Source organism: Pinus tabuliformis, chromosome 1_2 (assembly GCF_031772625.1).
Source record: "Pinus tabuliformis cultivar Carrire ecotype Pingquan chromosome 1_2, CPIR1, whole genome shotgun sequence".
NCBI lineage: Eukaryota > Viridiplantae > Streptophyta > Pinopsida > Pinales > Pinaceae > Pinus > Pinus tabuliformis.
The window spans coordinates 1,041,478,562-1,041,503,254 of NC_142298.1; positions in this window are offsets into that span (position 1 = coordinate 1,041,478,562).

Sequence of the window (24,693 nt, forward strand, 5' to 3'; positions counted from 1 at the left end):
CCGGTGGAGCGCGCATCTTACGATAAAAAATCTGACAATTGTGGCATTTCCGGACTGCATAGATACAATATTTAAATAAGGATGGCTAGAAATAACCAGCGCGCAATATCTTTTGGGTTGTGGCATACCCAGACATATGATCGCCACATGCTCCAGAGTGACAGTCATTAAGAACCTTTTCAGCTTCTTGATGAGTTAGACAACGTCGGAAAACAGAATCCGCCCCATACGATAAAGTGTATCTCCAATAATATTGTATTGTTGGGATTGGAAACGTATTTTCCTTCACTGAGATCATGAGATTTCAGGCCGAAAAGATTGGGTTTGGAGATAGACAATTATATCTCCATACCATGGATCAAGAATACTGATAAGAAACAAGGATTCATCCGCAATGGGTTCTTCCGCCACAGTTTCAATATCAGTACGCAGGAAATCACACATCAGTTCCGCAAAAACCAAAGATTTCTTTGCCTTGGATTTTTCAAATTCCAAGTCAAATTCCTGCAGGATAACGATCCATTTGGAATACTTTCCCCCTAGCAATTGTTTAGTCAAAATATACGCCATAGGGTTACAGTCGGAAATTACTGTGGTTTTGCGTAATAAGATGTAATGATGAAAACGTTGGATAGCTTGAACTGCTGCCAAGGCCAATTTCTCCACATGTGAATATTTAAGCTTAGTCGGATTCAGAGTTCGACTAAGATAGTAAATCACATGTTCACTATTGAATTCATTTTCCTGAACTAAAACCATCCCGATGGTGGAATGAGAAGTGGTGAGGTACAAGAAGTAATCCTGGTTGTAGTTGGGAGGATGCAATAACGGTGCATGGGTCAACGCATGTTTGAGTGCATCAAAATATTTGTCAGCTATCTCATCCCAAAAGAATGGAGTGTTTTGTTTCAACAACCTGGTAAAACCTTTCGTTATCTTGGCATAGTTAGGAATGAAACAACGTAAAAAGTTTGCCTTCCCTTGCAAACTTTGGAGTTGGCAAAGAGTCAAAGTAGGAGGCAATTTTACAATAGCTTCAACCTTCGAGGGATCGACATGAATGCCGGCTTTCGAAACAACAAATCCTAGTAAACGACCCATTTCTATACAGAAAACACATTTGTGTGGATTCAACCTAATTCGATAATGCCTACATCTCATAAATATTGCTCGTAAATGAGTGAGATGTTCAGCTCTACGTAATGAATGGGCAGGTAAATCATCGAGATAAGGCTGCACAATGTGCTTGATGTCGTGAAACGCGTAAGACATGGCCCTTTGAAAAGTTTCTCCAGCGTTCTTCAATCCAAAAGGTAACTTGCAATAAGCAAATGTCCCCCATGGACAAATGAAAGCCGTTTTTGGTTGATCAGCAGGGAGAATGTTAATTTGATTGTAACCGAAAAAGCCATCCATAAAGGAGAAAATTTCACTGCCGGCACAATCATCGATAATTTGATTGATATAGGGGGTTGGATAATTGTCTTTAGGACAAGCTCGATTAATATCCCTATAATCAATACATATTCTTATCGTTCCTTGCTTTTTGTTAACAGGAACAATATTCGATACCCAATCCGTTAAAGGAATTGGATATATGAAACCTGCTCAAAGTAATTTCTCAACTTCTGCTTTAATAGCAGCAACTTTTCATGGGTGTATCTGATGCAAACGTTGCTGGACAGGTTTAGAATCCGGGTAAGTTTTAATTTCATGAACAACAATTGATGGATCGATTCCTGGAATTTCTTCATATGACTATGAAAACACGTCGCAAAATTCTTGAAATAGGGCTTTATAAGTTTGGATTTCAACGTCTGTACAAGAAGCACCTATATGAATGTTTTCAACAATTCTGGGTTTGACTGAAATGTCAATAGGAATCGTGCGAGAAATATTTCCCAAATTTAGCTCAGAATCAGGATGTTGTAATGGATTCTGTGGTTCTTTGACATAATCAACAGTAAAAATAGATGAAAAATCATTTTCAAAATGATCAAGCTCAGGTAAAAACGAAGATCGATGATGAAGATCTTCCCAAGGTAAATCATCAACAGACAAGAGTTCGCGAATTTGCTCATCAGTATGAACAGGATCGGAAAACGTTGTTGAATCTGAGGTTGATATTGAAAGTGATTCTCCATGGATCACATTCATTAGATCAAAATTGGTTGAACTAGAGTCAGAAAACGACTGTACAGCCTGATAAGCAACCTCAAAGGGACTCAAAGGCATGGCATCACCAAAAGAGTCCACCTCGGAATCGGAAGGAACGATCCAAGGATCATCAAAAGCAATGGTGTTTGACGAAATCATATGAATAGTTGCGAAAGAAGGCGATACATTGGGAGGAGGAAAGGAAAAAGTTCCTAGTAAACCAGAATCTTTAACTAAACCTACCCCAACATCCTTATAAGGGATAGTTGTTTTACCGACATGTTGAATACTCTCAGAAGAGGCTGGGTCGGATGAGAAGTAAGTTAACTGGTCTGTTGTAACGATCTTTGCATTATGTGGAAACTTAATAAGCCGAAAGACCGATGAAACAACAACAGTCATTGCGTAAGACCAACTACGACCCAAGAGAAGGTTGTAATCTAGAGGGGCATCAACCACCTCCACATCTAGATTAACAGTTTTTCCTTCAACCCCTATAGGTAAGTCCTGCAAAATTCCATAGGGATGAAACCCTCAGCCATCAAAGGCCTTTAGAATCTTCGGGGATTGATTAAGTGTAGGAGAACCAAGTGCTTTCCAACACTGTATCGACATAATACACGTTGAAGCTCCCTCATCAATCACAGTCCTAAAGCAAGGTCTGTTTTTGACTAACATTGGAATCTGGAAAGCCATTTGATGAGGTAGACGAGGTGTACTATTTTCTAAATCGAATATTATAAGATTTGAGTCCTGAATATCAACAGCTCCTATAGCTGACAATAGCAATTTACGCTGTGCTAGACATGATTGCAGCACCTCCAAAGCCGACATTGCTGAAGGAGAAACAACTAAATCTTCAATAATGTTATAGTTCTGAGCAGCTCTCGCATGTGGATTGAAAGCTGACTTTCGAAGTATACCTTTAGCAGGCGGTTTGATTACTAAGTCTGGATTAGGTTTCTCGATCTATAGTGGATCGGAACCGGAAGGAGCTGAAGTTGATGGGTTTGAATTAGAAGATTCTGCTTCCTTACCACCAATAGGACTTTTACTTCCATAATCTTGCGATCGTGTCGCAATCCTAACATGGGACATCATCATTATGGGTTCTTCGGAGGCATTTGAGGAAGAACCTATCATCTTACTATCTTGGCTAGGAAAAGGATCCTTCAAGACAGCAGGTGTTTGAAAACCTTTGACGATTTTCGCAACCTCAACTCGATGTGGACAATCTCTTGTAAAATGCTCCTCATCACAGATGAGACAAGGATAACGAGGTTTACGTTTCTCGTCAGTAGATTCAGTTTTATCTGATTTCTCTTTTGAGTTTTGTTTATTTTTCTTCTTGCCTTTCTTTTTACCGCTGGATTTTTATTTGGCCGTAGATGATTCTACGACATGGACATCGGCAGGAATTTCAGCAGAAGAATCTCCCGTCGGGGAATCTGGTAAAGTTATAATAGGAGAAGAATTCTTTGAAGATTTCTTCTTACTTTTGGTATTAACCAAACCAATCATACCATCATCGACATGAGACCCTGAAGGAGCTACAGTTATTTGATTTTTTTTCAGAAGGTCGGGGATTTTCTCATGTAAAGTACCTGACTGCGTATAAACGAGGTCAAGGTACTGAGCTTGAGCAATTACTTGCTCTTCAGTAACGACTCCTGCCTTAGCTACATCCTTAGTTATTTTAGGTAATAATGATTTAACAAACCATTTTGCCAAAATTTGATCTGGAATAAAAACTTTCACTAAACGACGTCGACGTCGCCATTCATGAATATGATCTGAAATGTATGTGGATGTTGACTGTTTTAATGAGGTTAATAATTCCGTGCCATTGTCATATCGGACAGGCAACTGAAAATGAGTTAGGAAGGAAGTGGCTAACTGACTAAAATTGTAAAAAGAGCCTCGTGGCAACTCAATGTACCACTTGGCAGCAAGACCAATCAGAGTGCGTTGAAAAAGACGTAAGCGAATTGAATCATCTATAATGGAATTAGATGCACACCAAAGGTGGTAAGTCATCACATGATTAGATGGATCTTCTCCTGACTTCCCCTCAAACTTTGGTATATCACTGGGCAACTTATTCGGCATTGGCGGCCAAAACGGAAGATAATTAATTGGATCGTTTGTAAGGCACGACAAGTCAGGTAAATCAAAGTTGCTATAAATGGTAACTAACGGTTCAGGTCTCGAAAACTTTGGGTCATAAGACCAGCCCCAGGAGGAGGATATCTGGGATAACTTGGAATTGGATTTGCATTTGGGATATTATATCCTCCTGGAAAACCAGGATTAACCAGACCATACTAGGGTTGTTGAGGTTGCTGATAAGTATACCCAGGGTACGGCTGATACTGATAAACTGGGCTTTGCACAACAGGACCGTATTGATATTGTCCCTGGTACGGTTGATAAGTAAATTGTGGTTGACTTGTGACAACCGTACTTGGCCCAGGTTGTCCTACATGCATTTGAACCGAAGTCTGGATTGTAGGTACGGACTGTGGTAAAGAGGCTTGAGGAATTGATGCAGGAACAGTAGAAACCGGAGCTGTTGATACTCCAGAAGTCGGTGGGGTGGATTGAACAGAAGCCGCAGTAGTTGCAGCAGGCATTTGAGGCAGAGTCCGAGGTGAAATAGGCCCAGGCTGATGAACTACCCTAGTTGCAGAAGTTTGAGTAGTAGGTTGGACAGGTTGCTGGGTTGGACCAGAAACCGAAGGTTGTCCAGATTGAGATGACAACTGCACATTGGGTTGCGAAGTCTGTTGAGATGAATCCCACACCACATTCATTCTAGGGTATGGACCCATAAAAGGTTGAGCATATTGAGGACCATAACCGGGTTGAGTGTAGGGTTGATAATTAAATGGTACATTTCCAGTTCCTTGAACAAATGGTTGACCAGAAGGTGGTTGGAAACCTTGAGGTTGGTACTGACCTTGAGGTTGATAACCTTGAGGCACGTACTGAAACTGGGGTTGACTTTGAGGTACATATTGATACTGGGGTTGACCTTGAGGTATATATTGCATCTGGGGTTGACCTTGAGGAATGTACTGTCCCGTAGGGATGTACTGTCCTTGAGGTTTCCCCCCAGGCGGTAATGGACTACCTTGAGGCTGCCCCCCAAGCGGTATTTGAGTACCTTGCGGCTGCCCCCCAGGTGGTATCTGACTACCTTGAGGTTGCGGATTTGGAGTAGTACCAGACATCATAAGAATCTCTTCTACACTCAACGGTTGAGTTCCGTTATTACCAGTTGATATCACATATTCAATTGGTTGAGGAGATGCTCCTGAAAAAGTACCAGATAATGACTGATACCCAGAAGGAACAGAAGGACCGCCATGTAAAAATGTTTCTGGCGTCTGAGAAAACAAGGATGACCGTTTCGACATATTCAAAGGAGGATAATAACCTCTGGGTGTTGGATTGAAAGGAATTCGAGGTGGTGAAGAAGCAAGACCTGGATTTTCTAAAAAGTTCATCAACGATATATACCAAGCATCACCTCTAATTGGACTGTAGAAGATTGATTCACGCTCCCTAAGTTCTATAGCTGGTTGATTTTCAGGGAGGTTTATATCTTCGTCCGGACTTACAAGTTCTTCAATGGAAATGAGTCCAGAAGGAAGATTTTGGGTAATGACACTTTCTAACCTTGGTGAACGAGAACCACTAGAAGCTGGAGAAGCAAATCCTGAAGATGGAGTAGCAGCAGGTTCAGTTTCAGGTTCAGAGATTTCAGGTTCTTCGGCTAATTCACTAGTAGGATTAATACTACCAGTAACTTCGGAAAATGAAATCGGTTCAGAAATATACTCTGTTGCTTGAACTTGATAATCAGGATGTATAATCAAAGAAGACTCTCCGGCCTCCGGTGACCCAACTCTACTATCACTAGGTGTAACAAGAGCTCGTAGCCCTTCAAGCTAACTTGGTGTAAATTCGGGAGGTTTCCCCCGAAGTCTACGGGATTGTCTCGGTAATTCAGCCACGATTAAATATTTCATTACTTCACACGCAAACAAAGAAAATCTCAATAAAACCACCTAAAGTCTCTAAAGAACCAAACAATTTGAAGCACATGCCTAAAAAAAATCTAAGAGATCAAACCACACACAAACAGTAACTTTCCATACCGAAAACACTAATTGGTGATGAAATCCAACATCACAAAATTCAATATAGAAATGGCGGTTGGAACAGTTACCCCGACAACCTGCTTAATGAAACAGACTGGCACCAGTTTCTCCACAAAACTGTCTCGAGTGGAGAGAACCCCCCAGAGAGTCCAAGTGAGTCTAGTCGACGTCTTCTCCAGGTACAGTGAGACCCGTCCTTCACCGTCATCTTGGAAAAGAATCTTAAGATTATGGTCACTAAGGTTACCAACAGTAACAAATACAACTGGGGGAACAGTCTACGATCCGATCTATGCACAAGGGCAGAGTAAAAAAGCTCAAACCCCTTGAAGGCTCCTCAAATGATCAATCTGAGGTTTACCAACAAGTGACCCCAGGCTGCTCGACAATGGTTAATCTGAGGTTTACCGTTTTTAATACGCGCAAATATTCTATCTTTCCCAATGAGACAGACTTGATTATCTCAAAGGTTCAGACATGATCTCGTGATTGACTCCTGTTACACTAAAATTTTTCACCATGACTATCTACAGTTAGTATGGCTTCATCAACTGTCATACTATCCTCCTTGGCAAGTCTCATACCTCTGCCCCTCATGTCAAACTCCAAGAAAGAGAGAAAGTCCTTAAAAAGTCAATTAACTCTGGTTACACAGTTTCTCTTAGCCTTACCTGCGTGTACGCGCCTCCAGTTCATAAAACATGTGTACTTGTACACTCTGTCTGTAAAGGATTGGTTGCGTACTCCTGTAAAGGTCAAAAGGCGCAAGTTTCACTTCAAAAAAGTTACTTGTGGTCATTTCTAGAGCATTCTAGAAGATGGTTTGACGTGGATTGAGCGCCTCCAGATGGTTCATGCATCCCAATGAAAGAGGAACTTATACCATGAAGAGGGGAGCTATCCCATTGAAAGAGGGGCTTATCCCATTCATGGTGGACCTGATTAACTTCCTCCAAAGCACTATAAATACAGGCGTTGGGCCAAAGGGAGGGGAGGTTGAAAGCTGAACATTCCTAAGGGTAGATGTTGCTGAAATTAGGACTCCCTTATAGAGCTTGAGAGGAGAGATTCCCATCCTTTCTTAGCTTCATTTGGAAGTGGGTGAGCTGATCAAAGTAAAGGAGAACTCTTGCTGGACCCTGGGAGGGACCTGCACAACACCAAGGCACTGGTTGTAATGGTTTCTTTTGTTTCCACTTAATACAATTAAGCTCATTTTTCTCAACAAGTTGTTATACATAATTTGTTTCATATACTCCTTGGTCTTTATGATGAATATGTTTTATTTTATGAGTTATTCAGGTGCTATGTAATCGTTTGCTTGTTAGTGAATGTAGGTTTCGAAGAGGAAAAGCTCATCCGGATCGGAGAGGCTGGACTGCTACAAACAGCGTGGGACTAAAGGTATGTTTTAAACACCTGACTACTTGTATTCTAAATGCATATTTAGGGAAAGATAGTGTTTAATTGTCTTGTTTGTCGGTAGAAAGCCTTAGCTTCTAGGGAGGTCAGTTTTGTCCGCAAAATTGACTCTTTCCGCATGACAAAATGGCGACCATATTGGGGAACTCCATGATTTGAATGATTTCTCCTTTGTGTGAAACTTTGATTTGAGGAAAGTCGTTTTCTTTCTGGTTTTTGGCTGTTTGACTGTGCATTTGGGTGGAATAGCTTAGGGTTAAGTTAAATTTTAGTTTTTCTTGGTTTTGCTATAAGTACGCAGCCTCTGCATTAAGCACAGTGCGTACCCGTATGCACTGCAGCTTTTTACACAGAGCGTACACGCACCTGTGCAAACAGGTTGCCTGTGTACCCTGTCAAAGTTGAGAAAATTTCAATTTTTTCCTTTTTTGCCTCTTAGATTTTGTTTACAAGTTGTTTTTACTACCCAGATCCACTGGTTACCTGCCAGAAATCTTCATCTAAACTTGTTTCATCAGTGTCAAGAGTTTTAGTGAAATTCATAGAGGTTCTGGCCCTAGGGTTTGATTTTTGAATCGGTCCTGTAGTGACTTTGGCTTTAGAAGTTGTAAAACCTCAGATATCCCTGGTCTTTTTTTGTTGATTAAACTGTGAATTTCATTCTTAAGAAAAAGAACAAAAGATTTTGATTTTTGTTTTTGACTAGTTTATGATTCTGCATGAACTAGTCCTTGGTTAAATCATGACTGAGTAAAACATCCTAGAATACTTGGTAGGCTTTGGCCTCATTAGATTTGGTTTTAGGTGAATTTCTTTCAGATTTGCTTTTAGGTAAAATTGATTTGATTGTCATAGATTTTTAAAATTTTATTTTTGATTTTTATATGCTTTGTTAATATAAGGAAACAAATTCAAAAAATCTCTTTTGAAGAAAAGTTTGTTTTCATAGCATTTGAGTCTTTGAAAAGAAAAGGAATTTTCCTGAAGTAATTAGTGGTCATGTGTTGTATGCTTTGGAAAAGATAAAGAGATTGTTTCTTTGATTTTCATTCCCAAGAAAGTTTTCTTTATATCAATTTTGCATTCTCCAACTCTCTTAGCTAGGGAATTCATTGAAAAAGAAAATTAGTATAAATCATCCTAGGTGCATCTTTTTAGTGGATTTGAGTCGAGTCTACACACCATCAGTTTCATCTCTGCTACCTTTTGTCCTAAAGAAAAGCCATAAAAATTAACGCTTAAAGTAAAATCAACTTAGTAACTTTTTATTTGCTAGGGCTCTGAAACACCAATATAGATCAGGCTAGTGTCTTGGAGTAGGAGAGTAATTAACTCTCCAAGACAATAAAACCAAACAAGTAGCTTATCTTGTGGTAGGATAAATCCAACTGTTTCATTTGTACTCTGGGAAAGCTCCTCTTAAAGGAGAAGCACGAGACCATGTCCGAACCAGTGAGGGGATCAATCCTCCTTCATTGGGAAAGACGCCAGATACGCACGTACTACAAACGGTAAACCTCGGATTATTGTCGAGAAGCCTGGGGTCACTTGTCGGTAAACCTTGGATTATTGTCAAGGAGCCGGCAAGGGGATTGAGCTTGTTACTCTGCCCTTGCGTGCTATCGGGTCGTAGATTGTTCCCCTAGGTATATTTGTTGCTGTTGGTAACCTTAGTGACCATTATCTTTAGGATTCTACTCAAGACGGTTAAAGTGGAGGAACTTGTGCCGGTCTATTCATTAAGCAGGTTGCCGGGGTAATTGTTCCACCCACCACTTCTGTACTGAATTCGGCGATGTTGGGCTTCATCACCAACTAGTGTTTTCGGTCCGGAAGGCTACAGTTTGTGTATGGTTTGACGCCCTAGATTCTTTAGGTGTGTGATTCGAATTTGTTTGATTCTTTAGAGACTTTAGGCGGTTTGCTTTGAGATTTTACTTTGTTTGCGTGTGCAGTAGTTAAAAGTTTTTAACTGTGGATGAATTACCGAGACAGTCCCGTAGACTTTGGGGCCAATCTCCTGATATTGTTATTGTGGCCGATTTGTTGGGGAAGTCCCGTAGACTTTGGGGCCAACCTCTTGAAGACGTCCCGGGTCATTACGAAGGTTTGAAGGTCCTTGTAACTCCTAGTCGCAGTAAAGTAGGTTCACCTGAAGAAGGAGAGTCTTCGTTGGTAGTCCATCCAGATTACCAAAGTCTAGAAACAGGTTATAATCCTGAAGCTGTTGCAGTTTCCGAGCTTGCTGGTAGTTTTTCATCTACTAGTGATATAGGCGAAGAACCTGAGATATCTGAACTTGTTACTCCAACTTCTAGTGTTCCTGATTCACCTAGGGTAGAAAGAGTCATCACCGAGAATCTTCCTTCTGGTTTGATAGCTATTGAAGGACTTGCTCTAGAAGAAGAAATAGGCATCCCTATCCCTGAAGATCAACCTACTATTGATCTAAGGGAACGTGAATCCATTTTTTATAGTCCACCTAGAAGTACTACTTGGTATCTTTCGTTAACTAATTATTTGGACAACTCAGGGTCAAGTTTTTCTCCACCTCGTACTCCTTATCCACCCGGAGGTATTTATACTCCTGTAAATATGTCTGGTCAGTCGTCTATGTTTACTCAATCTCCTGAATCTTTCTTGTACGGCGGTCCTTATGTTCCTGCTGGGTATCAGTCACTTTCTGGTACTTTTGCGGGAGCATCTCCTCAACCCATTGAACATGGGTTATTAACTGGAAACAATGGTAATAAACCGTTGGGCGTAGGAGACATTTACATGATGTTAGGTTCAATTCCCAGTTCTCAACCTCAAGGTGGCCAGTTACCACCTGGGGGGCAGCCTCAATTAACGCCTGGGGGGCAACCTCAAGGTACACAATTCCGTCTGGGGGGAAACCTCAAGGACAATATGTACCCATGGTACAATACATTCCTCAAGGTCAACCCCAGCCTCAATATGTACCCCAAGGTCCACCTCAGTATCAATTTATGCCTCAAGGTCAACCCCAGTATCAGTACGTGCCTCAAGGGTATCAACCCCAAGGTCAGTACTCGAGTCAAGGTTACCAACCACCCCAAGGTCAATCTTATGTTCAAGGTATGGGAAATGTACCTTTCAATTATCAATCCTACCCTCAATCCGGTTATGGATCTCAATACTCAACCTGTTATGGGTCAATACCCCGGAATGAACATAGTGTGAGATCCATCGCAAATTCAACAGGTGTTGCAGCCAAGCGTACAGTTGTCATCTCAAACTGGACAACCTTTAGTTTCTGGTTCACCCCAGCAACTAGTCCAGTCTAATGTTCAAACTTCTGTACCTTCGGTAGTTACTCAGTCGCCTATTGCACCTAATACTCCATCTCAAACGACTGCTGCAACTACCGCAACATCTGTTCCATCCACCACACTTACTTCTGGAGTATCGACAGCTCCGGTTTCTACTGTCTCTGCTACTACTCCTCAGACATATTTACCATTGCCTGGATCCATGATTCAGACTACGGTTCAGATGCCTGTAGGACAGCCTGGTTTAAGTACAGTTGTCACTAGTAAACCACAATTCATTTATCAACCGTACCAGGGACAGTACCAATACGGACCTGCTGTCCAGCAACTAGTTTACCAGTATCAACCGTATCCTGGGTACACTTATCAACAACCACAGCAACCCCAGTACGGTCCGGTTAATCCTGGTTTTCCGGGAGGATACAATATCCCGAATGCGATTCCTATTCCAAGTTATCCTGGATATCCTCCTCCTGGGACTGGTCTTGTGACCCAGAGTTTTAGGGATCCTAATCGGCAATTACCGTTTATCGTAACTTTGGATTTACCAGACTTGTCGTGCCTAACGAACGATCTAATAAATTATCTTCCGTTTTGGCCGCCAATGCCAAATAAGTTGCCCAGTGACATACCCAAGTTCAAAGGTAAGTTTGGAGAGGACCCGTCAAATCATGTGATGACTTACCACCTCTGGTGTGCCTCTATTTCCATCTCGGATGATTCGATCCGCTTACGTCTTTTCCAACGTACACTCATTGGTCTCGCGGCCAAGTGGTACATTGAGTTGCCATGGGCCTCTTTTTATAATTTTAGTCAGTTAGCTACCTCGTTCTTAACTCATTTTCAGTTGCCGCTCCGATATGATAATGGCACGGAGTTACTAACTTCATTAAAACAGTCTACGTCCACTTATATTTCCGATCATATTCATGAAAGGAGACGTCGAAGGCGATTAGTGAAAGTTTTTATCACGGACCAAATCTTAGCTGAATGGTTTGTTAAATCATTATTACCGAAGATTACTGAAGACGTAGCTAAGGCCGGAGTAGTTACTGAGGAGCAAGTGATTGCTCAAGCGCAGTACCTTGACTTAGTTTACACTCAGTCAGGTACGTTACACGAAAAGATCCCAGATCTTCCAAAGTCAAATCAAATCGCTGCTGCTCCTTCGAGATCTCATGCTGCTGATGGCATGATTGGTACGGTAAATACTAAAAGCAAGAAGAAGTCTTCAAAGAATTCTTCGCCCATTATAACCTTACCAGACTCCCCGACAGGAGAATCTTCTGCTGAAGTTTCCGTTGATATTCACGCTGTAGATTCATCTACGGCTAAATCAAAAAACGGTGGGAAAAAGAAAGGCAAGAAGAAGAATAAAGCAGACAAAACTCCAAAGGAGAAAACAGAAAAGTCGGAAACCAATGACGAAAAGCGCAAACCTCGATATCCTTGTCTTATTTGTGAAGAAGATCATTTTACAAGAGATTGCCCTCATCGGGCCGAGATTGTGAAAATCGTCAAGGGTTCCCCAACTCCTGCTGTTTTGAAAGATCCATTTCCAAAGCAGGAGAGTAAGATGATAGGTTCTTCCTCGAGTGCCAGTGAAGAACCCATATTGATGATTTCTCATGTAAGGATTGCGACTCGATCGCAATATTATGGTAGTAAAAGTCTTGTTGATGGATCGAAAGAAGCAGAATATTCTCATTCAAATCCATCAACCTCAGCTCCCGGTTCCGATCCACTACAGATTGAGAAACCTAACCCTGACTTAGTAATCAAACCACCCGCTAAGGGTGTACTTTGAAGGTCTGCTTTCAATCCACATGCGAGAGTGGCCCAGAATTACAACATTTTTGAGGATTTAGTTGTTTCGCCCTCAACAATGTCGACTTTGGAAGTGCTGCAATCATGCCCAACACAACGAAAATTACTTTTGTCGGCTATAGGAGCTGTTGATGTTCAAGACCCGAACCTAATAATCTTTGATCTAGAAAATAGTACACCGCGTTTACCTCATCAAATGGCTTTCCAGATCCCAGTGATAGTCAAAAACAGGCCTATTCATCGGACTGTAATTGATGAGGGAGCTTCCACGTGTATTATGTCGATACAGTGCTGGAGATCGCTTGGTTCTCCTTCACTAAATCAATCCCCGACAATTCTTAAAGCCTTTGATGGCCGTGGGTTTCATCCGTTTGGAATTCTATAGGATTTTCCTATAGGGGTTGAAGGAAAAACTGTTAGCCTAAATGTGGAGGTGGTTGATACCCCTCTAGACTACAACCTTCTCTTGGGTCGAAGTTGGTCTTATGCTATGACAGCGGTCGTTTCATCGGTCTTCAGAGTAATAAAGTTTCCACATATTGGCAAGATCGTAACCATAGACCAGCTGGCTTACTTTTCATCTGACCCAGCCTCTTCAGAAAGTATCCAGCATGTAGGTAAAACGACTATCCCTTATAAGGATGTTGGCATAGGATTAGTTAAAGATGCCGGTTTACTGGGAACTTTTCCTTTTCCTCCAATGAACGTCGTGTCTTTGTTTGCATCCATTCATATGATTACATCAGATACAATTGTTTACAACGATCCTTGGATCATTCCTTCTGAATCTGAAATAGACTCATTTGGTGATGCTATGCCTTTGAGTCCATATGAAATTGCCTATGAAGCCATGCAGTCTTTTACTGACCAGAGTTCAACCAAAATCGACCAAATGAATGTGGTCCGTGAGGAATCACTTTTCACCTCACCCTCGGAGTTAATAACGTTTCCCGAAGTTGTTTCATCTGACGAACAACTTCGTGAAGTCCCGTGTGTAGACGATTTACCATGGGAGGATCTCCATCATAGATCTTCGTTTTTACCTGAGGATGATTGTTTTGACAATGATTTCTCATCCGTTTTTACAGCTGAATATGTCAAAGAGGCTCAGAATCCCATGAAACATCCTGATTCAGAGTTGAATTTGGGAAATATTTCTCGAACTCTTCCCATTGACATTTCAGTAAAGCCCGGAATCATTGAAAACATTCATATAGGTGCCTCGTGTTTAGACGACGAAATTCAGATATACAAGGCCCTATTTCAAGAATTCTGCGACGTGTTTGCCTGGTCCTATGAGGAAATGCCAGGAATTGATCCCGCAATTGTTGTACATGAGATTAAGACTTACCCAGACGCTAAACACGTCCGGCAACGTTTGCGTCAGATTCACCCACGAAAAGCGGTTGCAATTAAAGCAGAAGTCAAGAAGCTGTTGAAATAAGGTTTCATTTATCCGATCCCGTTAACGGATTGGGTATCGAATATTGTTCCTGTAAACAAAAAACAGGGAACAATAAGAATATGCATCGACTGTAGGGATATCAATCGTGCTTGTCCCAAGGACAACTATCCAACACCCTATATCGATCAAATAATTGATGATTGTGCCGGCAGTGAAATATTTTCCTTTATGGACAGTTTTTCCAGTTACAACCAAATCAATATTCTACCTGCCAACCAACCAAAAACGGCTTTCATTTGTCCATGGGGGACATTTTCTTATTGAAAATTACCTTTTGGGCTTAAGAATGCTGGAGCCACTTTTCAAAGGGCGATGTCTTATGCGTTTCATGACATCAAACACATTTTGCAACCGTATCTCGATGATTTGCCTGCTCATTCATTACATCGAGCTGATCACCTTGTCCATTTACGAGCAATTTTCATGAGGTGTAGGCATTATCGTATACGGTTGAACCCACAAAAATGTGTCCTCTGTATAGAAGTGGGATGATTGCTGGGATTTGTAGTTTCAAAAGCCAGCATTCATGTCGATCCCTCGAAGGTAGAAGCTATCATCAAATTGTCTCCTCCTTCAAGTCTTCGCCAACTCCAAAGTTTGCAGGGGAAAGCAAACTTTTTACGCTGATTCATTCCTAACTATGCCGAGATTACAAAGGGTTTTACCCAGTTGTTGAAACAGAACGCTCAATTCTCTTGGGATGAGATAGCTCAGAAATCTTTTGATGCACTCAAGCACGCGTTGACCCATGCACCGTTGCTGCATCCTCCCAACTACAACCAGGATTACTTTTTGTACCTCGCCGCTGCTCATTCCACCATTGGAATGGTCTTAGTACAGGAAGACGAATTCAAAACGGAACATGTGATCTATTACCTTAGTCGGACGTTAAATCTAACTGAGCTCAAATATTCACATGTGGAGAAATTGGCCTTGGCAGCCGTTCAGGTTGTCCAACGTTTTTGTCGCTACATTCTTCTCAGTAAAACTACAGTCATTTCGGATTGCAACCATATGATCTACATTTTGACTAAACAATTGCTAGGGGGCAAGTACTCTAAATGGATCGTTATCCTGCAAGAGTTCAACTTGGAATTTGAAATATCTAAGTCTAATAAATCTTTAGTTTTTGCAGAGTTGATGTGTGATTTCCCGCGTGTTGACACGGAAACTATGGCAGAGGAACCCATTGCGGACAAATCTTTGTTTCTCATCAGCACTTTAGATCCATGGTATGGGGATATAATCGTCTATCTCCAAACCCAATCCTTTCGGCCCGAAGTTTCAAAGTCAGAACGTCGGAAAATTCGATTCCAGTCCCAACAGTACAAAATTATTGGAGATACTCTTTATCGCCGTGGGGCAGACTTGGTTTTCCGACGTTGCTTAACTCACGAAGAAGCTGAAAGGGTTTTGAATGAATGTCACTCTAGAGCGTGTGGCGGTCATATGTCTGGGTGTGACACAACCCAAAAGATATTGCGCACTGACTACTTCTGGCCGTCTTTGTTTAAAGACTGTATTATTGTGGTCCAGAAATGCCACAACTGTCAAGTGTTTGATCACAAGATGCGCGCACCACCTGCTCCTCTCCACCCTATAATTTCCGTTGGTCCTTTTGCCAAATGGGGTATCGATTTTGTTACATGTAACCCTCACTCGGCTGGGGGGCATGCGTATATCATCCTTGCGGTTGATTATTTTACTAAGTGGGCCGAGGCGATGCCTATATTTGAGGCTGACGGCAAGACAGCTGCAATTTTCGTATTCAATCACATTATTGCTAGGTTTGGTGTCCCGCAAGGGATAATCACTGACCATGGGCGCCATTTTCGAAACATTATGATGACAGAACTTACAGGCCAGCTTGGTTTGCGTCATGATAGCTCAACTCCTTATTATCCCTAAGAAAACGGTCTGGTTGAGTCCATCAACAAAGTTTTAGTTATCATGATCCGATGAATCGTTGGTATTCATCGGTCGAATTGGCACAACATGTTATTTTCAGCACTTTGGGCATACCGAACCTCAGTGAAACATCAACAGGGTTCACTCCTTTCCAACTAGTTTATGGTTTGGAATCTGTGCTGCCCATTGAATGCGAAATCCCGTCACTTCAAATGGTTGTCGAATTACTTCTAGCTACTTCCGAAGAGGAGAAGCGTTTATTATACTTAGGTCAATTAGATGAGACTCGACGTGATGCTGCATTGGCAATCGAGACTCATGCAAAACGTATGAAAGCTCAGTATGATCGAAATGTGACCCCTCGAAATTTTTCGGAAGGAGACCTAGTGCTATTATATGATCAAGCTAATGATAAATTAGGTGCTGGAAAATTCGTTCCTATGTGTCATGGGCCCTATATTGTCAAGCGAAAGCTAACAAAAGGGGCCTATGAGCTAGTTGACTTTGACGGGGACTCTTTGGGTAAACCTAGAAATGGACTTTACCTAAAGAGGTATTATGCTTAAGTGATGGGTATGGAGATTTTAGTTAGGTTAGGTTTTTTTTTCTAGCTGGTGTGTTTGTTATTTTAGACAGTTTGCTTAGCTTAGAAAGTGTGTTTTTCATCGTTATTCTGCTTATCTTGGTTTTACGCTTGATGTTTGTAGATGTCGATGCCTCTCCAAACATACATTGGATTTGCTTATGGTGCTTGTCGTAGTACACGGAATATCTCTTCCACAGCTTGGGTTATCTATTCGCCCTCTGACGAGTTAGTTTCTATGCATGGGGTGAGCCTCGGTCAAACAACAAACAACATTGTAGAATACAGTGCAGTGATTGAGTTATTGTCTGAATCTATTTCGTTTGGGATTCGGAGTTTGATAGTGAGGTTAGATTCTAAACTCGTTGTATTACAGCTTAATAGAGTGTATGCCATTAGAAATCCAGTGTTATTAAGGTTATTTTTGAGAGTGCGTCTCTTGGAACGTGAGTTTGATTACATTGAATATCAACATATTCCAAGGTCTTTAAATACATTAGCAGATGCAATTGCTCCTCGAATGTTAAATAGACATTTTCGATAATCATACATGTAAATTTAAAAACATTTAATCACACATGTTTAACAGGATAAGCCGGTAATAATGATATATATAGATAGGAGTGTGTTAAAAAATACATCGTCTTCGATCATAGGTTGAAGAACACCTTATGATCGACAAAAATGATAAGTACAAAAAACCAAAATGTCACATGTGTCTACAAAAATGACCATCTAAATCACTGGTGATGATCTCTATATGACACCACTGCACGAGCTACCCTACACAAGAACCTTCTAAAAGGTCCTGGGACTCTGACTACATAGTGTTGAAGCCTGATAGGAATATCATCTATAGTAGTCTCTGGTATATCTGCCGTCAGACGCTCTAGGTCTTGTTCCAACTCAGCTAAGGTCTCTGTAGCCTCGTCCTGTGGGGCCGGTGCTGGTGCAACTGGTTGTCTCCTCTCGAAAGGCCGGAGATTGGCTGGACGCCGTGGGCCTACATCTGCATTTTGAAAATTGTCACTGTCAGCTTTGAGACGATATAAAAACAAAAAAATAGATAATTTAAAAACTTGTGAAAAATGAAGTACCTGTGTCATCCCACTGTTCTCCTGGTGGAATAATCATGTCCGGATCTCCACGAAAATCAACTCCGGCATAAGGAAAATCCTGTATCGAAAAGACCTGGTCCTCTTACCAGTGAAAGTACTTCGGAGTAAATCGAACAATCTCCGTTCCCTCATCAGGATAACGGGCCAGTACCGCAACCCATCACATCAATTTAGGCTCTCGGGGAGGCCCAACCTCAACAGTGAGCTGCTGTGGGATCAGCATCGGAACCCTCTCTAGGGCAAAACTCACAACTAAAGGCCCATAACCAAAAGTCTTTAACTGTCCATTTTTTGTCCTAGTCAGTTGGCCCTTTAAATTGGCCAACACAGCATCACACCAGTTGAAAATGGTGCCTTGATAGCAATCAATTGCCATCCGCATTTGGGACCCGGTGGCAATGTGAAAAGCGGCAGCTCCACAAAGTCTAGTAATTGTAAAGGAAATTACCATAAGTTCAGGTCGGGATATCTTTTTAATCTCTATCCCCCTCTCCTGGTTTTGATTATTACACCACTCTAGATGGAGACTAGTGATGGACTGGCCACCTGGCCTAGTCCCGGACAGAGTCAAGTGTTCGCCTCTCTTGGGAAAACCAATGAGAAAGTAAATATCTGAGGGCTCTATCTCGAGCTGGTGCCCTCCAATGTAAAAGCACTGATCCTGAACATTCCACCTTTCTACTAGCCACTCTAGAAATCTCACCTGGGCCCTCATGCCAAGTATGACCCAGTATTTGTAAAGACCGCATGCCTTTAAAGCATCAATGGAAGGTTGGTGATTAATGGCAGCCAAATCAACATCTTTGTGTTCTCTATCGCGCCAATCAAGCATGGTGGGACATCTACACACCATAAAACATCTGTTAGAGTCCATAAAATTAAAAAAATTTGGTTCATTTTGGAGAAATGGGGGTTTGAAAATCCTCTCCGCGGTGTACGCAGCTCGCCTTTAGAGACAGAGCATGTGTACGCAGGTTCTCTTAAGGCAAGCTGTGTACGCCCGGCATTTTCCCAACTGAGAAAATGTCGGGGTACGCAGGTCACCAGTGGAGCACCTGCGTACCTCAAAAAGCGGACCTTGAAACCCCAAGGCCTCCAAAAAATGAAACTAAGGCTTAAAAACAAATTCTAAATGAATGGAAATGCAAGGGAGGATGTTGTAGAATACTTGATGAGACGACGTTCGGTTTCGACGGTCGGATTCTCCGCAATGTCCACGGGAAGTTTCTTGCCAAAAGCCCTTTTTCTCTCCTCAACAGTAAAATGGTAAAAATGAAATGGTAGAAGCCATTTTTATAGGTTTTTTGAGTAAATAAATGTTAAATTTGTTTATTTTCCACCGTGAAAAGGTATTTTTCAAAGTATTTTTATCTATCTTTAAACAGGTATGAGTAATGTGTTGGTTTTTGTGCAGGATAAAGGATTTTCAGGGAAAATTGTCATTTTTCACAAACAAAAACATCAGAGTCATATTTTAAGCCCTTTTCTGACTCCTAAAACATGAAAATATTGCCGAGCATTTCTTTTACACTCGTTAAAATGGAATTAAAAGACGGTCCCCTTATAGCCCTTTTCTGACTGTAAAAAACAGGAAAAGATTGCCGGATTTTTGTCGTTTCAAATTCGATATTGGAAATAAAACGACGTGTCCTTGATCGCTTTTTACTTTTCAGGTCAAAGACACTAACTATGAAAGTACTCCTTGGTCGTAAAAAACCAAGCGGTTCTCTCAAGTATTATTTTATACTTTTTTCGGACTTGGGAGACACAAATTTACGAAAAAGTTCAACCCTGGAGTCTTCTTAAGTTTTTCAGACTCTGTAAAATTGAAAAACGCCGAGTTTCTCCTATACTGGACTCGTTAAAATTTCACAGTAAAGGACCTGTTCGATTACAAACAGGAACGAACCACTCCTTCTTAGGGTTCAAATCTAAACTAAGTTGGACTCATCCGAAGTATGAGCTTATAGTCAAGCATATGTTATCCTCCTCAAGCTTGTAAAAAATAAAGAGGTACTTGCCAGAAATGGTGGGGGAAAAGAGAGAAAAATGAGCCTATTTGCTATCCTTTATCTCAGAAGAAACCTTATCACCACTCTTGAACACGACACTTTTCATTCACCTGGGTTGGGAAATCCTTTGCCTCACAGTTGATTGAACCACATTGAAATTCTTCAGCCGGGTATTAACTTTGGGTCAAATGTCACCAAGCCATCTATTGTGTCGTTATGTGTTCAAGAGGTCGCTGCAAATAAACCATTCATCTGCAAAATATCTGTCATCCATCTTGACCATCCCTGAGTAAGTCCTTACAGCTACATTTCTTCAACTTGATTTACGATTTCGTGTTGTGGGATAGCCTACGACGGATCGCTTTCTATCGACATCGACACATTATCTAGAAAGATGATCTAGAAATCGTCAGTACTGTTAACACCCTGGTTGTTCCCTTTGACTCCTAAGGGAATACGGCCGGGGTAACCACTAACCAAGCTTTGGATTACAGGTTCTAGCCAACCTGTAATCAGAGAGGGCTCTCTCTTTTAGTTTTTTAACTTTGTTTTTTAGGATCTTAGGCTAGTTATGACTTGGGAGTTTGTTTGAGTTTTGGTTGAAGACTGTTGTTCAAAGAAGGGCATGCAAATATGAAGGTGAGTTTAATCCATTGGGCATGTGGAGTCCAGAAATAAGTAGGTTTCAATGTCTGTAATAAAGAAAGGTTCACTGCAAGGCTAGATGGGTATTCATGATACAAACTTTGATTTTTAGCAAAATAAAACAGTGCAAATTGCACCAGGAAAGGAAATTAAGAGTTCTTTCACAGTGCAATACAAGATGAAGAACAAATCCTACCCAGAAGCAACAAGAATTACTGGATAAGGACTCATCATGAAATTAGAGAAATTGGGAGCATTTAAGAATTCCACAGTTGCAGCTAACCTTGAAGAAAACATGTACAGTAGTAAGGTTTGAGTTTAGGGTGTCTTTTAATGGACAAGTCCTGAACTAGTCTTTCACCTTTCTACCAAGATTTAACACCATACATTCACAAACAGATTAGAAAAGAAATAAAACATGAATACAGTTAGAAAACACTTATTGTATCAGGCCATAGCACGAGAATCTTGCAGCATTCAGTAATTTCATCACAGCACATCCGAGCCATACATCTCTTCTGGAAACCAATAGCTCCTTTTATTATTTCTTTCAGGAAAAAATACAGCCGAGTTCTCTTGAACAATATCAGTAACAAAAACCACCAATAAACAGCGCGGGGGTGGATATATACAAAAATATCAAAAAAATATCTTAGTGCTGAGTTATTGTACAATAAATGTTCTTACCAACTTTCAAAGATATTTTTACAAAATTGAAAGCTACTTAAATGAATACATAACAACTGTTTGCTGTTTGTCAGAAGTTTTTGACTTTGAGGGCAGCTGGCTCTGCAAGGTGCTTTGCACCGATTCTGAATATTGCGCTCTTTATTTCTCTGTCGTGTTGTATCTTTCTCGGCCCTGTCATCTGCATCTGTCGGGGTTGCTTTGGTGGCCGAATTGGTTTGCTGAGTTGGCTCAGTCCTCTCTTTTACTGTCATGGTGAATGTATCAATTGTCTGAACATGATGACTTATATATTTTTTATGAAAAAACTTGATGAAGACCTGTTGGCTCACAGCAATATCTGTATCATGCTGGTCCACCATTCCTGTGTAGGCAACTGATGCCTCAAAATTGTGCCTAATGTTTCATCTGCCTCAGTATATTTGAAGTAATTAGGAGGCACTTCAAACAGATGCCTGATTTCATTCATGATAAAAAACAAATTTTCTATTTTCTCATAGAGGCTCTGCCCAGATGCAGGCCCTGCTTCCTTTGGGATACTTGATCCTGCAGTGATCTGATTGGTGGCAAATGTATTTACCCTTTTTGCATAGTTCTCATGGGATAGTAGCCTTCATGCGCTGTTCAGTAAGCTGGGAAGGCCTCCGCTGTGCAATGCTGTGAATTTATCTGTGAATTTGTTTACCTCTGTTTGCATCTCCTGGCACCTTCTATCCAATGTCTGCACCAGATTTCTCAAAGTGAGGACCCTCTTTATCAACAAGATGGTGTCAGTTCTATTGGTGATTCCTATTACTGCCAGCTGAGGGCCTGTGCGGTTATTGAGAACATTGATCATTCTATTGGCTATCTCAGGCATAGTGCCTAGAGATGCCCTTGCTCTTTGGCTTTCCTTGTGTGCCCTGCCTATGAGCTCCATGTGCTCATGGATAGTTTCTATGTATTGCCATTGATCTGTTATTGATTGGCAAATATTGGCCCACAGGACTTTCTTAATCTCAGCCACAACCTTGTCAAGGGAGAGCTCTTTCTCTAATTCTTTTATCCTTTTCTCCAGAGCTTTAACTTCCCTTGTTCTTTCAGCTACAGTTTGTTTTGATTTGTCATATTTTTCATTCACTGTGGCCAATTTCTCCTTGGCTTCATTCAGCTCTGCCATCTGGGATTCTAGAACCTGAATCTCTTTCATCATCTTCTGCATGTCAAGGCTTAGAGCCTGTTCTGATGTTGTTGCTGGTGCTGATGTTGATGGACCTGCTTCAGTTGTCTGTCCTGTGGGAGGGGTGACAATTTGAGGAGGATCCTCAAGGTTGATCACTGGCTGAGGGGGCTGAGATATTTGGCCTCCTTCTCTCTGCTGCAGGGCTGCTTGTAATGCAACCTCTGTTTCTACTAATTTGCCTTCTGTTTGGACCAGCTGTTTGTGTAGTGTTAGCAGCATGGCTGCCACATCCTGGTCCCTCCTCTGTTGAGCAACCTCTTCTGTTTGTGGGTGAAGGGTTGCTGGAATTTTTACCATTTTTCTCAAAGCTGCTATATCTGCATCTCTTTCTTTTAGCAGTGCTTGTACAACTTTGGGATCCTTTGGGTCATGCCCAAGCTCTATAATAATATCTTCCAAAGACCCGATCCTGTTGTCTTTGGCCTGAGAGGATGCCTTCTCCAACTCAAGTTGGGCAGTTGTATTGTGCAGACTGTTTTGCAATTTATGTGCCAGGAAGGTCTTGTCTGCAAGTGTTGAATAGACCATCTCACCCGTTTGCTTGTGAAGCTCTATCTGGTCCATAGGGTGGATGTATTTTGCAAGAACCTAGAGGTTGGTCCTTATATAATCTGCAGCTGATTGTGGCTGCAGCATAGTAGGCATGAAATCACTCATGGTCATTTTTCCCTCTGTTATGTCATATGCTGACATAAGCCTCTGTTGGTTTGTGGGAGCCATTTTTAGCAAGTGATTATACAGCTAGAGCCTGACTGGCTCATTTCTCTTCTCGATGTCAATAAATTGTTGCTTTATGCCTGATTCAGCTCTCCTTTGCTGGTTGGAGGAGCTGACCTCTCCTCCAAGGGTTCTTTCTTGTTCCTGCTGAAAGGAACTGGCAGATGCCTCCATGCTAGGGGGGCCCATACCCAAGGATTGCCCAATAGGCATCTCCTCTTCAGAAAGAGGATTTAATCTCTGCCTTTTCTCCCCTTGATTTGCTGATGTGGTGAGGGGAGTTTCCTGCTCTCTATCCCTCTTCCTGATTCTTTCTTCATTCAGTGGAGTTTGCAGCACTGAGGCCTCCACTACTGTTTCTTGCCTAGGAGGCACACTCTATTGAGCTTGTTGCTCTGTAGATATTGGGGCCTCAGCTGTTTCTTCTTGTTGCTTTGGCTGCTCTTTTTGTTGTTCTACTGTAGGGGGTGGCTGTTCCTGCTCCATCTCCTTTTCTTTACCCTTGTTGGCTGCCTGAGGAGTAGTTTTAGCTGCTTGCTGGTGGGTTGTAGAGGATGAGGCAGCTGCTCCAAGTTTCCTTTGATAAGATGAGGAAACCTGCCCACAAGTTTCCAAGTCAGCTTCTTTCTCAAGATTCTTTGCTTCTTTATGTAGTATTTCCTCTTTAGGACTTGCTTCCTCTAATGTGCCCTCTTTCCATCTTAACAAATTGGCATATTTCTCAATGTGGGGCAGCCTGACATGATCATAGCTAGCCAATTTAAACTTGACCCTTCTAATACTAATGAAGTGATTGGGGTCATAGGGTGACCAGAGGAAACTGGTTTGCAATCGGAGGCCCTCTAGGATCTTATCTGCTTCTTTCCACCCTTCTTCCATTTTATTATAAAGAAATGGGCCTAGATGGTTTCTGATTTTGAGTTGTAGCTTTTTGTTTTTGCTGTGGAAATGGGCCATGTCTGCATTTCCAAACTGCCTGAAATACTCCAAGGCAAAGAGTCTCATAGGGACATATCTTGGCAGCCTATATGGGGCTAAGTCACAGCCATATATTCTGATCACTGTATGATTTTGGTAAAAGTACCAATCCCCAATGCTGTAGGCCTTTGAGAGCTGGAGAATCCTTTGCATCTCATCTGTTAATCTTAGAGGAGGGGTACCCAATAGCAAGGACATAGCTAGATGGATAAAGAGGTCTATGAACTCACAGTATCTGTATGGTGAATAAGATATATGATGGAAAAATGAAGTCCAAAATACCATAGCCCTTGGGTTTCCCTGAGCATCAAACTTCTTGAGGGAAATAGGGAAGCCATCAGGTTGATAAAATAGGAACAAGTGATAGATGTATGAAGTGTATCTAAACACCTTTTCCCTCTCTAGATTCATCAATTGCTCATGAATCTTATTGGCAATGTATGCAGCATAATCATAGTGCACAGAAGGAGGCATTCCAGGGGAGAAGATAGAC